Source organism: Asterias rubens, chromosome 11 (genome assembly GCF_902459465.1).
Source record: "Asterias rubens chromosome 11, eAstRub1.3, whole genome shotgun sequence".
Taxonomy (NCBI): Eukaryota; Metazoa; Echinodermata; class Asteroidea; order Forcipulatida; family Asteriidae; genus Asterias; species Asterias rubens.
In genome coordinates, this window is record NC_047072.1 from 11,387,668 (window position 1) to 11,401,424 (window position 13,757).

General features: G+C 37.9%; 1 long non-coding RNA gene across 1 annotated transcript; it reads right to left on the reverse strand.

Moving 5' to 3' along the window:
- Nucleotides 1–1,366: 1,366 nt before the first annotated feature.
- LOC117296277 lies at nucleotides 1,367–9,673 on the reverse strand. The gene is made up of 7 exons (XR_004519738.1): nucleotides 9,394–9,673; nucleotides 8,883–9,073; nucleotides 5,646–5,784; nucleotides 4,908–5,150; nucleotides 4,076–4,225; nucleotides 2,717–2,896; nucleotides 1,367–1,427 (listed from the first exon to the last, which is right to left on the reverse strand). It is a non-coding gene; the product is annotated as an uncharacterized LOC117296277 (long non-coding RNA).
- Between the last annotated feature and the right edge of the window lie 4,084 nt (nucleotides 9,674–13,757).

Below are 13,757 nucleotides of genomic sequence, written 5' to 3' on the forward strand. Positions count from 1 at the left end.
TAATAAGTAACAAATTATACACACTAGCATCAACCAGACATGATATTCTATCCTAGGAATTTGTTTGTGCACAAGGGCCACATAGTGCAGGGTTTAGTAGACTTTTCAGCCCATTATTTACAGTTTTTGTTCTGATTTTTCAAGTGTGAAACAAAATGGAAGTCAGACTATTTGTGGGAAGAATATCATGTCTGGTCAACATCAGTAGATCTTACTTAAACAGCTAGGGTCGATTTCACAAAGAGCTAAGATTGATCTTGACTTCATATCAATCGTAGTGGCTAAAGTAAAGTATGATGTCACATAATACAAATCTCTACAATAAAGGCCGGGGGTCGATTTCACAAAGAGTTTCCTAACTTAGGACTAGTCCTAGGAGATGTACAAATTGCACTGGTAGTCCTAAGTTAGGACGAGTAACTGGTCCTAACTCGAGATAAGACTAGTCCTAACTCTTTGTGAAATCCACCCCTGGTCACACAGGCCCAAATAATAACGATAAAAAACCGAGAACGGTTAATGTACGCCCTTGTATTCTGCGTGGAGCGATTCAACCAATAGAATGCGTTCTCGTTACATCGTGATCGTTATCTTTTTTGCTGCAGACTCGTGACTCGGCCTTAATACTGACAGTTTGTCTTACGATGAAAATTATTGCTTTGTGAAATTGACCCCAGCTGAACTTATGTTGAGGAGAGTCATTTATCAAGACTTGACAAGGTCCTTTGACGGGTAGCACATTGTCCTCTGACGGGTAGCACATTGATGGGTAGCCAATAGCCATTGTCCTTAGACGATTAGCACATTGTCATTCTACGACGGGTAGCACAGTCCAAAAAAGGTAAGTTGGCCTCATCCGTTCGTCACAGCAACAGCTACACTTGCCAGCCGGTAAAGAGTCGCCTGGCTATACTGTATGTTTAACACAAGTCCTTCAGCTGGTGGTCCACAGGCCAATAGGTGTCGACTCTATCCCACTCCTCTTGAATGGTTGATCTACTAGTAGCTGAATCTTCTGGCAAGAAAGTCCTTCAGCTTGTCCAAGCTCACAGTCCAAGAAGTGCCAATTAGCCTATCCCTACATTGTTGAATGGTTGAACTAGTTGTAGCACAGAGTCATGCATGACTAGCAAGACCCTAGACTTGTGGACAAGTCGTTAAATCGGCCCCACGCGCTGAGATAGTGCTCCCCCGACAACACTGCTCTCGCGCGAACTCACTGCTCTCGCGCGAACTGATGGCTCCCCGATTTCGACTCCATCAGTTCGCGCGAGAGCAGTGAGTTCGCGCGAGAGCAGTGTTGTCGGGGGAGCACTATCTCAGCGCGTGGGGCCGATTTAACGACTTGTCCACAAGTCTAACAAGACCCATGTATGACACAGTCGTTCTTCAGCTGGTGGACGGACCAAAAAGGTCATCGTCTCAATCTGCAGAAGAAAGTAAACAATTTTCAGGGATTACTTTTGATATGAACTCTTTTAAGGCCAAGTTAAAAAAAAAAAACATGTTTCGCGTCCCCGCCCGCTTCCTTTTTACAGGCCGCCTCCTTTTTTATTTTATTTTTTATTTTATTTTTTTATGCACATTATTATTATTATTTTTTTTTAAATAGGGTTATTTTAAATGATCTCAGCAAAAACAATCTGAATGTCTTGTCTGAATGCCTCGACTAAATTGTTTCATTTATGTTTTGTGTATTTCAGCAGTAGAAAAAACAATGGATATTTGACATTTTAACAAAGAATGGCGGCCATCTTGAAATAAAAAAAATAAAATAAAAAGCCCCTCTTCCTCCTTTTTTTGAAAAACCCGGACGTGAAACATGTTTTATTTTTTACTCGGCCTAACACAAGTACAGTAATTGTGCTGACGAGTAGTTGAGTCTGAATGCTATAACAACTTAGTTCTCCACTGAGCTCCAGTCAGTGCTTCCACTCAATGGACATATCACTCAACATAGACAGGCGAGGTTTGTGGTAACACCATGTGTAAATATCTTTCGAGTAGTGTTGATTCCGTGAAGAACCGGTAGTTGCCAGGTCAACGTCTGATCAGTTAGCTCTGTTCGTCATCAGGAGGATGAATAGGAACAGAATATATCTGATCAGTGATCATGAAGGAAATTAGAGCATACTGATCGAAACATTGATTTGTCAACCATCACTTCCTCTCAGAGATGTACACATGGTGCTACTGCAAACTTCATCTGGGCCCAATAACGTAGAGCTGCTAAGCACAAATATTTGCTTAGCATGAAATGTTTGCCTTGATAAAAACATGATTACCAACAAAATGGCCTACTGATTTTCAGGATAAGCAAACACTAGCTGAATACCAGTAATAAGCAAAACACAACAAATGGAAATTTTGCAGGTAATCCCGCTTTAATCAAAGAAGAAATTTCATTCTAAGCAAATTGTTGTGCTTATAGCAGCTCTATGATATTAGGGCCTGGTTCTACTCGCGCCATGCAAACTTTTGAACCCTATTTATGACACACATTCAAAGTATTTTCTTGTTGTGCTTTTTTGTTAAATCTTTTCAGAAAAGCTTGAGCTTTTTTTTAAGAAGCTTTCCACCACCAGTTGGTTGTATTGGATTGGAATGGATGATTTAAAACATTCAAAGGTGCCAACTCTGAAACCATGACTCTTCTGCTGAATTTGTGGGATAAACCTCCAAAGAAAAGTTTCATAATATTTATTTTCAAATTTACCAAGTGGTTTGTTGTTGGCTCTTTGCAGCTGTCCATTAAGCATTTGGGTAGTCTGAAACATCCATACATCACTTGAAGGGCTAATCTTGTAGTGGAGAGTAATCTGGCTAGACTTGACAGAGCAGCTGGTGGTACAATAGTCCAAAAAGTATATCTCATCTCCAATGTCATTATCTCAATCTGAGGTAGAAAATAAACCATTTTCAAAGATTACTTTAATTAACTCATTTAGTCCAAGTATTAATTGTTCTGGGCCCAATTTCAACAGCTGCTTAGCAAAAGAACTTGCTTAGCATGAAATTTCTTCCTTGATAAAAACAGGATTACTAACCAAGTTTACACATGATTTTCAGGATAAGCAAGCAACAGCTGAATACCAGTAACACGCAATATGCAACAAATGGCAATTTGGTTGGTAATCCTGTTTTTAACAAAGAAGAATTTCATGCTAAGCAAGTTTGTGTGCTAAGCAGCTCTATGAAATTGGGCCCTGGTGATATAAGTCTAGCCTGAATGCTCCCATTTGTCTCCTCCATCGCTCCAATCACTTTGATCTTTAGCTGATCATGCACAGAAAGCATGCCACAACATTCCAGGTCTGCATGGTTTTTTTTGTAAATCTTATGCAAAAAGTTGAGAAGACTGGTCTTTGACAATTACTAAACGTGTACCTTCCCTTTAATACATCAAGTTTCTGATGAACAGTTAAGTCCGATTGACTGTGCATAGAAAGTCTCCTCCAATAAACTCCAACTTTGTTTTTGAACGCACATCATGCCCTTACATTCCAATTATTCAGGGTTTTTTTTGCACCGTTAAAAATCTTTCTTCCAAAACCTTCATCTCCTTTTTTAATGAAGTTTTCCACCAATTGGTTTTATGGTGTGTTTGTTGCAAACTTAAGCTTGGGGATGAATGTATTCTTAATCAAAAGTGATGCCTTCGCTAAGTTTGTTGGCTGAACACGCTGAACATCCTTCTCTTAAGTTTTAGAATGAATTTTGCCAATGTGCATTTGGTTTGCGGTAACACCATGTGTGTATCTACTTGCCAGGTAGAGTTTGTTCTTAGAGAACTGTCTTGCTTAGTTCTACTATCGTGGAGTAGAGTCGTTCGCATGTTCGGGAGACTTCTCCTAGATTATTTAGAAAGGACTAACTCTCTAACTCTTTCAACAGGTTCATTGGCAAAAGGTTAAGTATTAGCTCTAACCAACATTTTCTCAAGAGCCTCTAACCAACATTTTCTCAACAGCCTCTAACCAACATTTTCTCAACAGCTTATTAACTGTTACCTGGGCGGATGGTAAAGAAATAGGCTGGGACAACTACTTTTACTACTAGAATTTTGTCAACTTACCAAGTGGTCTAGTTGGCTCAATGCATGAGTATCCTCCATTGATGCTCATCCAAATGGGTCTGGTTGAAGTCACCATTCCCCGTATCCTCCAGCAATGTTCCTTCAAACATCTCCAGTTGTAATCAATACGTCATCAGAGACTTCTCAAAACTGAGGGAAAATTAAGAAGCCACAGACAAGTTTAACCAAATGCATCTACAAACATACAGCATCTTCATGATGATAAGGAGCCGAGTTCCATTGTTTAAGAAAGGAGTTTAAATTGTTTCCATTTACTGACAATAAAAGCAAGTAAACTGGTTCAAGAACCTCAACGGTTGCGTGGTCATTGATTTGTTTTAAAATTTCAAATAGTACCATTTTGACTGAATGCTGAATACAAATGTCTTTATACGCTTGAGAGATTTGTTTGAGATTCAGAATCTGAGTATAATGGTCTTGTTTCCTTCCCGAGTTGTTGTTCCATTTAGTAGAAAGATTCTATGAAGGGTCTTGGTACTTTCTGTAGGACACAAAACACAATGTCCACAGATTTACATTAAACTCACACTGTTTGAACATAAAGCTTCCCTTAAAATTATTATAATTGTGAGGTGCTATAGTTTTTCGAGATGAGTAAAACAAGTCACAAAAGTCATTTTGTTTTTTCGTGACATTGTTTTACTCATTCCACAAAAACAACAGCACCACAGCAAGTAATAATTTAAGATAAGCTTTCTACTATGATTAACTTCAAACGGTGTAAGTTTAATGTAAATCTGTGGACATTAATGGTGTTACAAAAAGTACTCAAATCCTTGTAACTTGTAACTTATACAAACCGATACATTACCAAATCTTTTGCATGGCCCATGCCAGTTCCTGCTGGTTGGTATCTCCTCATTTCAGTGAAGATTTGGCAGCACACAACCTCCTTCTTATCTCCTCATCTCAGTGAAGATTTGGCAGCACACAACCTCCTTCTTATCTCCTCAGCTCAGTGAAGATTTGGCAGCACACAACCTCCTTCTTATCTCCTCAGCTCAGTGAAGATTTGGCAGCACACAACCTCCTTCTTATCATCTCATTCATGAATCTGCATTTTGGGAGAATCGATATCTGGAAATGTTAGCATTTTGGGGTCACATCAATTAGTTAAAGTCAGGTTCATCTGACCCAATTAACCCCCAAACTTTACCAAACCAATTTTATCTAAATCTCCAGTGCTGCCCCCAAGCTTTAAACTCTCTTCCCAGCTACATCGGCTCTCCACAGAGAATAGAACAATTCACAAAACTCAGCTCAAATCCCATTTGTTTTCTATATTGCCCTGTTGTTCAGTTTAATCCTTTTGTTTGTCTATTATTAGTGTATTTATTGTTAATTTGTTGCTCTTCGCATTTTGTTTTGTGTAAAGTGCATTGGTATTTCTTTCAGTTACGAAATGCGCTTTAAGAAGTAGCTATTATTGATATCTACGCTGTCCCCAGAGCTTCCAGCTGTCAACATTGCACATCAAAATCGCTTGCCACAACGCTTTGCTTGCCATTTATATTCATACAATTACCTCATAGTTCATTTGATACTTTACCTTTGTTGCAAGTACTTTACCCATGACCTTGGGTCACAACTGGGAGACATCAGAGGGAGTTTTAACATTGTCCGTCTTCTCATTTTCTGCGTTTCAATCATCTTCCACATCATCCAGTTTGGCAAAAACAAGATGAGGACTGCGGGAAAACAAAAACAAAGAAGGAAACCTAAGTGGGGGCCATGTCAAGCGCTGTTGGCAAAAATGGTTAAGAAAATTTTGGTAAGAAGCTGTTGGGAAAACGTTGGTTAAGAGCCCAGTTGAGAAAATGTTGGTTAAGAGCTGTTGAGAAAATGTTCATTAAGAGCCCTGTTGAGAAAACGTTGGTTATAAGAGCCCTGTTGAGAAAACTTTGGTTAGAGCCTGTTGAGAAAACTTTGGTTAGAGCCTGTTGAGAAAATGTTGGTTAGAGGCTGTTGAGAAAATGTTGGTTAGAGGCTGTTGAGAAAATGTTGGTTAGAGGCTGTTGAGAAAATGTTGGTTAGAGGCTGTTGAGAAAATGTTGGTTAGAGGCTGTTGAGAAAACGTTGGTTAGAGGCTGTTGAGAAAATGTTGGTTAAGAGCTGTTGAGAAAATGTTGGTTAAGAGCTGTTGAGAAAATGTTGGTTAGAAGCTGTTGAGAAAATGTTGGTTAGAAGCTGTTGAGAAAATGTTGGTTAGAAGCTTTTGAGAAAATGTTGGTTAGGAGCTTTTGAGAAAATGTTGGTTAGGAGCTTTTGAGAAAAACGTTGGTTAAGAGCTGTTGAGAAAATGTTGGTTAAGAGCTGTTGAGAAAATGTTGGTTAGAAGCTGTTGAGAAAATGTTGGTTAGAGGCTGTTGAGAAAATGGTGGTTAGAGGCTGTTGAGAAAATGTTGGTTAGAAGCTGTTGAGAAAATGGTGGTTAGAAGCTGTTGAGAAAATGTTGGTTAGAAGCTTTTGAGAAAACGTTGGTTAAGAGCTGTTGAGAAAATGTTGATTAGAAGCTGTTGAGAAAACGTTGGTTAGAGGCTGTTGAGAAAATGTTGGTTAGAAGCTTTTGAGAAAACGTTGGTTAAGAGCTGTTGAGAAAATGTTGGTCAGAAGCTGTTGAGAAAATGTTGGTTAGAGGCTGTTGAGAAAATGTTGGTTAGAAGCTGTTGAGAAAACGTTGGTTAGAGGCTGTTGAGAAAACGTTGGTTAGAAGCTGTTGAGAAAATGTTGGTTAGAAGCTGTTGAGAAAATGTTGGTTAGAAGCTTTTGAGAAAACGTTGGTTAGAAGCTTTTGAGAAAACGTTGGTTAAGAGCTGTTGAGAAAATGTTGGTTAGAAGCAGTTGAGAAAATTTTGGTTAGAGGCTGTTGAGAAAATGTTGGTTAGAGGCTGTTGAGAAAATGTTGGTTAGAGCTAATACTTAACCTTTTGCCAATGAACCTTTTGAAAGAGTAGAGAGTTAGTCCTTTCTAAATAATCTAGGCCTATCTAAATACTCTAGGCCTTTCCTTACCACTAATACAAACCAATGCATTGCTGACATCTTTTCTCCACGGATGATCTGTTTTCTTTTCCCTCTGGTCTTGTCTCTCATCATCTTCAGTTCTTGTTTGTTCTTCTTCTTTTTTCGCTTGGCATTTATTTGTTCTTGATATTTTTTTTCTTTTGCAGCGCTCGCATGCAGCTAATGTGGTTTATTTTGCAGCGCTCGCAGCCAATGTGGTTTATTTTGCAGCGCTCGCAGCCAATGTGGTTTAAAAATATTTTACAATGATCCCTATGATCAACTAAAGGCCCTATTGGAAGATTTGCTACAAGTTTTGTGACACCTTTTTCTTGTACCTGAACTTTGATCTTAATAAGAAAAGGTTACAGCTTTTTTTTTTTGGTTATTACTTTTAAATTTTCAAAGACCTAAAGTTACAAATGCCTACATCCAAAAGTAATGTAATGCTGACATTAGGAGTGTAAATATTTATTTAGCTGGGCTAAATTATCTATTTTCTACCTCCTGAATCAAACATTAATCATCAAAATGAATGGTGATTGGACAGAGATAATTATTTGTCACCTAACTATTTTTGACACAGTAAAAGGCCTAGCAGCACAAAGGGTGACATTTTCAATGACTTAATTTTTAATTGCTTACATTCATAAGGGATGGAATGCTGATATACAGTTAATAAATATTAATTTAGCTGGACTAAATTATCTATTTATTATTCCTAATATCAAACATTCCTCGTCAAAATGAATGGTGATTGGACTAAAAATAATGGACTGCAAAGGAACACAGTTTTTTATTTGTTTATACCTCAAAGAGATAACTTTTATTTGTTCATAAGAATTGTTGAAAATGATTATGACTAAAGTCTGAAATTGATTCAGATAGGCCTATACATTTGCTAATTAACATATTTTGAAATATAGTTATGACAATATAAGTAATTATGACAACTGACGACTTGAAGTATCAACCCCGACAGAAATTTCCACTAAGACCAGTCTCCTAATTAAAAAGCATCATTGGCTTCGACCAATATGCAGCTCAAGAAATGCCCAGAAAGTTTGAAGTCACATTGAAAGCTGCACAAGCAAGGACAACATCAACAAGATTGACGAGGGAGAGGGGACGTTACAAACAGGGTGGGACTCTGCAAGAGAACGGGTTAGATCTTCTCTTACACTTTGAAGTCTTCGTCTTGTCTTGATCTTGATCTTGAGAGTTAACTTGCGTTATCCGACCTCCACTATTGCACTCGGAAACTTTTCTGTATGGCGCCACCACTTTTTCATTCGATATGAAATAATATAGTATCTAATTAACCTCAATGAGATATCCCTTTTTTGTAAAAATGAGTGAAAAAGTGGTGGCGCCATACGTAAAGTTATCCTTGCACTCTTTCATGAATTCATTTTTTTTGTCTTCTCTTTTTTCTTTTGTTTTTCTTCTGTTTTTGGGTAGTTTTGTTTGAGAAAGATAAATTTAAAGTCATGTTTTTTTCTTTTTTTCTTTAAGGGTGTTTTATATTATAGAAAGTCCATTCATTAACATTATTTAACTCTCTAACACAAAAAAGAGTTATGTACTTTCCATACAATTCCATAATATTCATGGTTGAACATGTTCTTTTTTTGCTTTTTCAAAAACTAATCTGTGCACCAAAGGGTGACAAATCTTTTAGTCATGTGAACACACAGAATTTGTTTCTCATTTTGGGCCTCAAGCAAAATGCCACATGCTAATTTAAAAAGTGGAGGTCGGATGTATTGCCAAGTTTTTTTACCTTGGTCCATTGGTGAACCTCCAATATACGTCCACTACCACATATCCATAGATAACATCGCCCATCTGGTAGCAGACTCTCGAGAGTCATTGAGCACAATGATGTTCCCCTTTATCTGCAACTCGAGAAACAGTCGCTTGAAGCTTGGCTGGCAACTGGTAGCTCACTGCTGGCTGGTACACATTCGGATTCTATAGTGAGAACAAAATAAATGATACATTTTACATTTTTATTTTACGTTTTACATTTTAAAATCACACACAGAGAGACATGGTGCATTTTAATTGGTCATAGACTGGTCGCAATGGGGTATTTCCATTTGAGATTGCACCCGATTCGACATTGACAAAATATTTGCTTCCTTTTTGAGAGTGGTTGAAACCATTTTAGCCGCGCCAAGAGTTATTAATGTATTCAATAACAACGTTTAGAATATCCAAATAGTAGTAATTCTAGCGAACATTATCCATTTACTAATATTTACAAGTTATGTTCCTAACAAGTCACTTACCTCAACAATATGTTGGAGAGGTGTCCCAGCTTTTCTGGCCCGCGAGAGAAATGCCAAGGGTTTTTGAGTCTTGTACGTCCAACATTGCCAAAGCACTCAAGCCTCAAAGCAATAATTGGTCTAGAAGTGCAACAGTTATGTTGCTGAATCAGTTCTGAATGCACATGAGTATGGTGCAAATAATGTTCATGAATTTATCAATCATGTCAAGAAAGTTCATTGAAAACGCGACGTCCAAAGATAAGAGCCGAGAGGTACGGCCATGCTGCCATCCGCACGGTTCGCGACACAGTACAGCAATGCCATGCGGGCTGGCTGGGTGTGTAGACGCACAGCCCAATGAGCGAGTCGAAAACAGCGCAAAACACCTTACTTGCATAGTAACAATGATCTCAACTACCAGTGGCATTCCAGAGTCGCCCCAAGTCCAAGGAATGCACACCAATGAACTGGATGTCACAATACCTGGATGGATTCATTAATTTAGTCCAGTTCGAAATGACACAAAGTAGGCTAAGCCTCTTCAACCATCAGAACAAAGGTGTTTTTCAAACATGCCTTTTGTGGACGGGTTCGGGTACAAATCAACAATTTAACAAACTGTACGGAAGCGCAAAATGAACATTGGGAATAAAGTCATTATTATAAGTTATATGACTCATATCTCATAGTTATGAAATGAGCATAAGTCATAGCTTTGACTTATGCTCATAATAGCTTAGTTCATTACGAACTGCATGCATTCACGGCTAAATGGGTTACCCAACAGGGCCACATTCCATGAAACATGTAAGCAGCAGTTTTGTGCTTACGGAGCGGCCCTTATTAGCAGAAATGTTATGCTAAGGGCCTACTTGAGAAATCATGGTGAATTACATTTTTGCTTACACGCATTTTTCTATCAATAGACCCTTCCCATGAAATATAGCGCGTGCGCACTAACGTTTTGGTTGGCAAAATGAGGGTCTAGCTGTTTAGCAGAAAATACTGCTTAACACATTTCTTTGCTAAGCAAATTGAGTGGGACACCAGTCACAACAACATAAACCTAATGTAATTTTGGCTGGCAACCTGGGTCTATTAAGCAATAATTTTCTTTGCTTAGCAGGTTTTCGTGGTTACCATGCTTCATGAAGTTCGGCCATGGTCTTATTAATAGCACACTCAGATTTCTTTGCTGAGCAAAAAATGAGTGAGGCATCAGTCACAACTTTGTAAACTCAATGTAATGTTAGCTGGTAACCCGTCTCTGTTAAGCAACTTTGCTTAGCAAGTTTCTGTGCTTTCCATGCTTTATGAAACTTGGCCATGGTCTTTTTTAGCACCCTCAGAATAGCATGTGTCAATCTGCAAACTCAGTGGCATACGGCCAATGCTTGCAGGATTGCAACATTGCTAACCGGCCCCCATCCTCGCGCACCCTATTATACTACAGGTGTTTCAATTGGTTGCATTTAATTGTGGCTTTTCTAAAGAGGGATTTAGGATTGGCAACGCCACAAATCTGCATATTAACCAATTTGTCTAATCCTGTTTTGTTAAGCCAATTGTTGTAAGCACAGTTGCATCAGTTTGTACAAGTGTGGCCTTTCCTGCCCTAAGTAGGCCTACGTGCGATGGAGTAACTCTATTATGCATCGTCGCTGATATTTTTTGTTTAACAGTTCCCCAACTTGTATAGGAAATATAACTTTTGTATAATAATAGAAAAAGATTCAAACACCATGTAGGTAGAAATACAGACAGTGTTTTTTATTACTCTAAATCTGATATATACACCTGTAATAATACTTCAATTAATTTGGGTATGTGTGCTGGGATTTTGCTAAGACAGGTAGCATATATATATGGGTGCTCGGATGCCCGTCAATTTGTGAATTTCTGGTGGTGGTGGGGGGGGGGGGGGGGGGGGGCTATGTGTGCCTGTATTTTATTAGTTTACGGGTGGGCGTGCCCGGTGAGGCATCATGATACAGTTTTACTGAGCAAGTAATTCAGTGGCAAAATTTTCTATAAGCAGAACATTCTGGGCCCAATTTCATAGAGCTGCTAATAAGCACAAGCATTTGCTTAGCATGAAATTTTTCCTTGATAAAAAACAGCATTACAAACCAACCATTTATTTCAAATTGCTGTAGGCCTACTGGTATTCAGCTGGTGTTTGTTCATCCTGAAAATCACGTGGAAATTTGGGTGGTAATTCGAGTTTTATCAAGGCAAACATTTTATGCTAAGCAAATTTTTGTGCTAAGCAGCTGTATACAATTGGGCTAAGCAAGCAAGAAATTGGCTAAGCAAGAAATCACCGGGGTACCAGTCGCAGCATTGATAACTGTTGGTATTCTGGCTGTTATTTATTAATTTTTGCTAAGCAACATTTTTTGTACCAAGTTTGTGTGCTTACAGGCCATCCTATGAAATTTTGTTATTTTCCGGCTGATGGGAAATCAGCTGAAATATTATGCAATGCTGGATTATTTATTAATGCACACAAGTTATGTTTGTAGTCGAAAGTTGAAGATATTTTCTGGTTTGGAATGAGTTAAAACAAAAGCTTTGTTAAGAAACGAATATCATTGTTTTATTAGGCGACTTGCAGTTCATGCGGCGATTTTTTTGTTCTTCTTTTAGGTGGCGATAATTGTGTATAAGAGGCCTTATCTTTTGATTATGTGATGAATCAAAATGTGTTTTACCCCTGGGCATTTTGTAACGGTGATACATATTTGGTTGACCGAGTTTGTTAACCGATAGAGGGAATCGTTGTGCTTTAACGGTAGTCGCACTGATGCAAAATGTCAAGGACGCAAAAAGGCATAACTTTGGGGATTATTTTATTTTATTTTATGAAGATATTGGTCTCAATCTCGTGAGGTTGGGTGAGATTGCTAATTAATCAGTGTGGAGCATAGTGATTTTAGCTGGGTTAGGCGGTTGGGTCTATTTGTGTGTCTCTAAAAGTAGAAACGTTTGGTAAACGAGGAGAGAGTAAAATCCAACATATGGTGAAGGAATCGCTCATGAAATCATTTTAACTTAACAACAAATAGAGAGGCGGATCGGATGGTTTTCTTTGAATTGGGAATAAAGCTGTCGGCAGAGTACTTTGAGCATACCTGCACAAGTGAGCAGCCCCAAACTAACTTAAGGTGTCAAGCCTTCTTATTGTCTCCGGACTTTTTCTTTTTTCTTGCGGCAGTTTACTTTTACGCGGCGACTTTTTTTTCACGTGTGGACTAATTTTTGGGGGCAGCAATTTTAGGACGCGATTTATACTCAGGTTGCGACACTTTTTGAGGGTGATGACTTTTCGGGGGCAGCGGCTTGTTTGGGGTGGCGATTTTTTATTTTTTATAATTTTTTTTTGCGGGGGGTTGAACTTTTTGGGGGTTGATGATATTTTTGGGTCGGTTGGGTCTCGACGTTTCGAACAGTATACTCTGGTTGTCTTCAGGAAGATGTGTGGTTGGTGTCAAAAAATATTGTTATTTTCGAATGTGGGGAGTGTGTCAAAAATATTTTCTTTTTTCGCGACTGTGTGGTTGGTATCAAAAAATATTTGATTTTCGATTGTGTGGTTGGTGTCAAAAAATAAATTTATTTTCGAATGTGTGGTTGGTATACAAAATATTTTTTATTTTTGAATGTTAGGTTGGTCAACAACAAAAAATATTTTCAAATGTGTGGTTGGTGTCAAAAAATAATTTTATTTTCGAATGTTTGTTGGTGTCAAAATATTTGTATTTTCAAATGTGTGGTTGGTGTAAAAAAAATTTTGAATGTGTGGTTGGTGTCAAAAATATTTTCTTTTTCGCAACTGTGTGGTTGATTTCAAAAATTATTTTATTTTCTTTAAACTTTCGAATGTGTGGTTGGTGTCAACAGATATTTTTTATTTTCGAATGTGTGGTTGGTTTCAAAAAATGTTTTTGTTTTTTTCGAATGTGTGGTTGTGTCAAAAAAGAATTTTATTTTCGAATGTGTGGTTGGTGTCAAAAATCATTGTATTCGAATGTGTGGTTTGTGTCAAAAAATTATTTTATTGTCGAATGTGTGGTTGGTGTCAAATAATGTTTTTTTTCGAATGTGTGGTTGGTGTCAAAAATACTTTTTATTTTCGAATGTGTGGTTGCTGTCAAACAAAATATTTTTATATTGCTGGTTGTGTAAAAAGTATTTCTTTTTCGCGAATGTGTGGTTGATGTCAATTTTTGTTTTTTCGAATGTGTAGTTGGTGTCAATTTTTAATTTTTTTTTTCGAGAGTGTGGTTAGTGTCAAACATTTTTGTTTTGAATGTGTGGTTGGTGTCAAACATTTTGTTTTATTTTCGAATGTGTGGTTGCTGTCAATAAATATTATATTT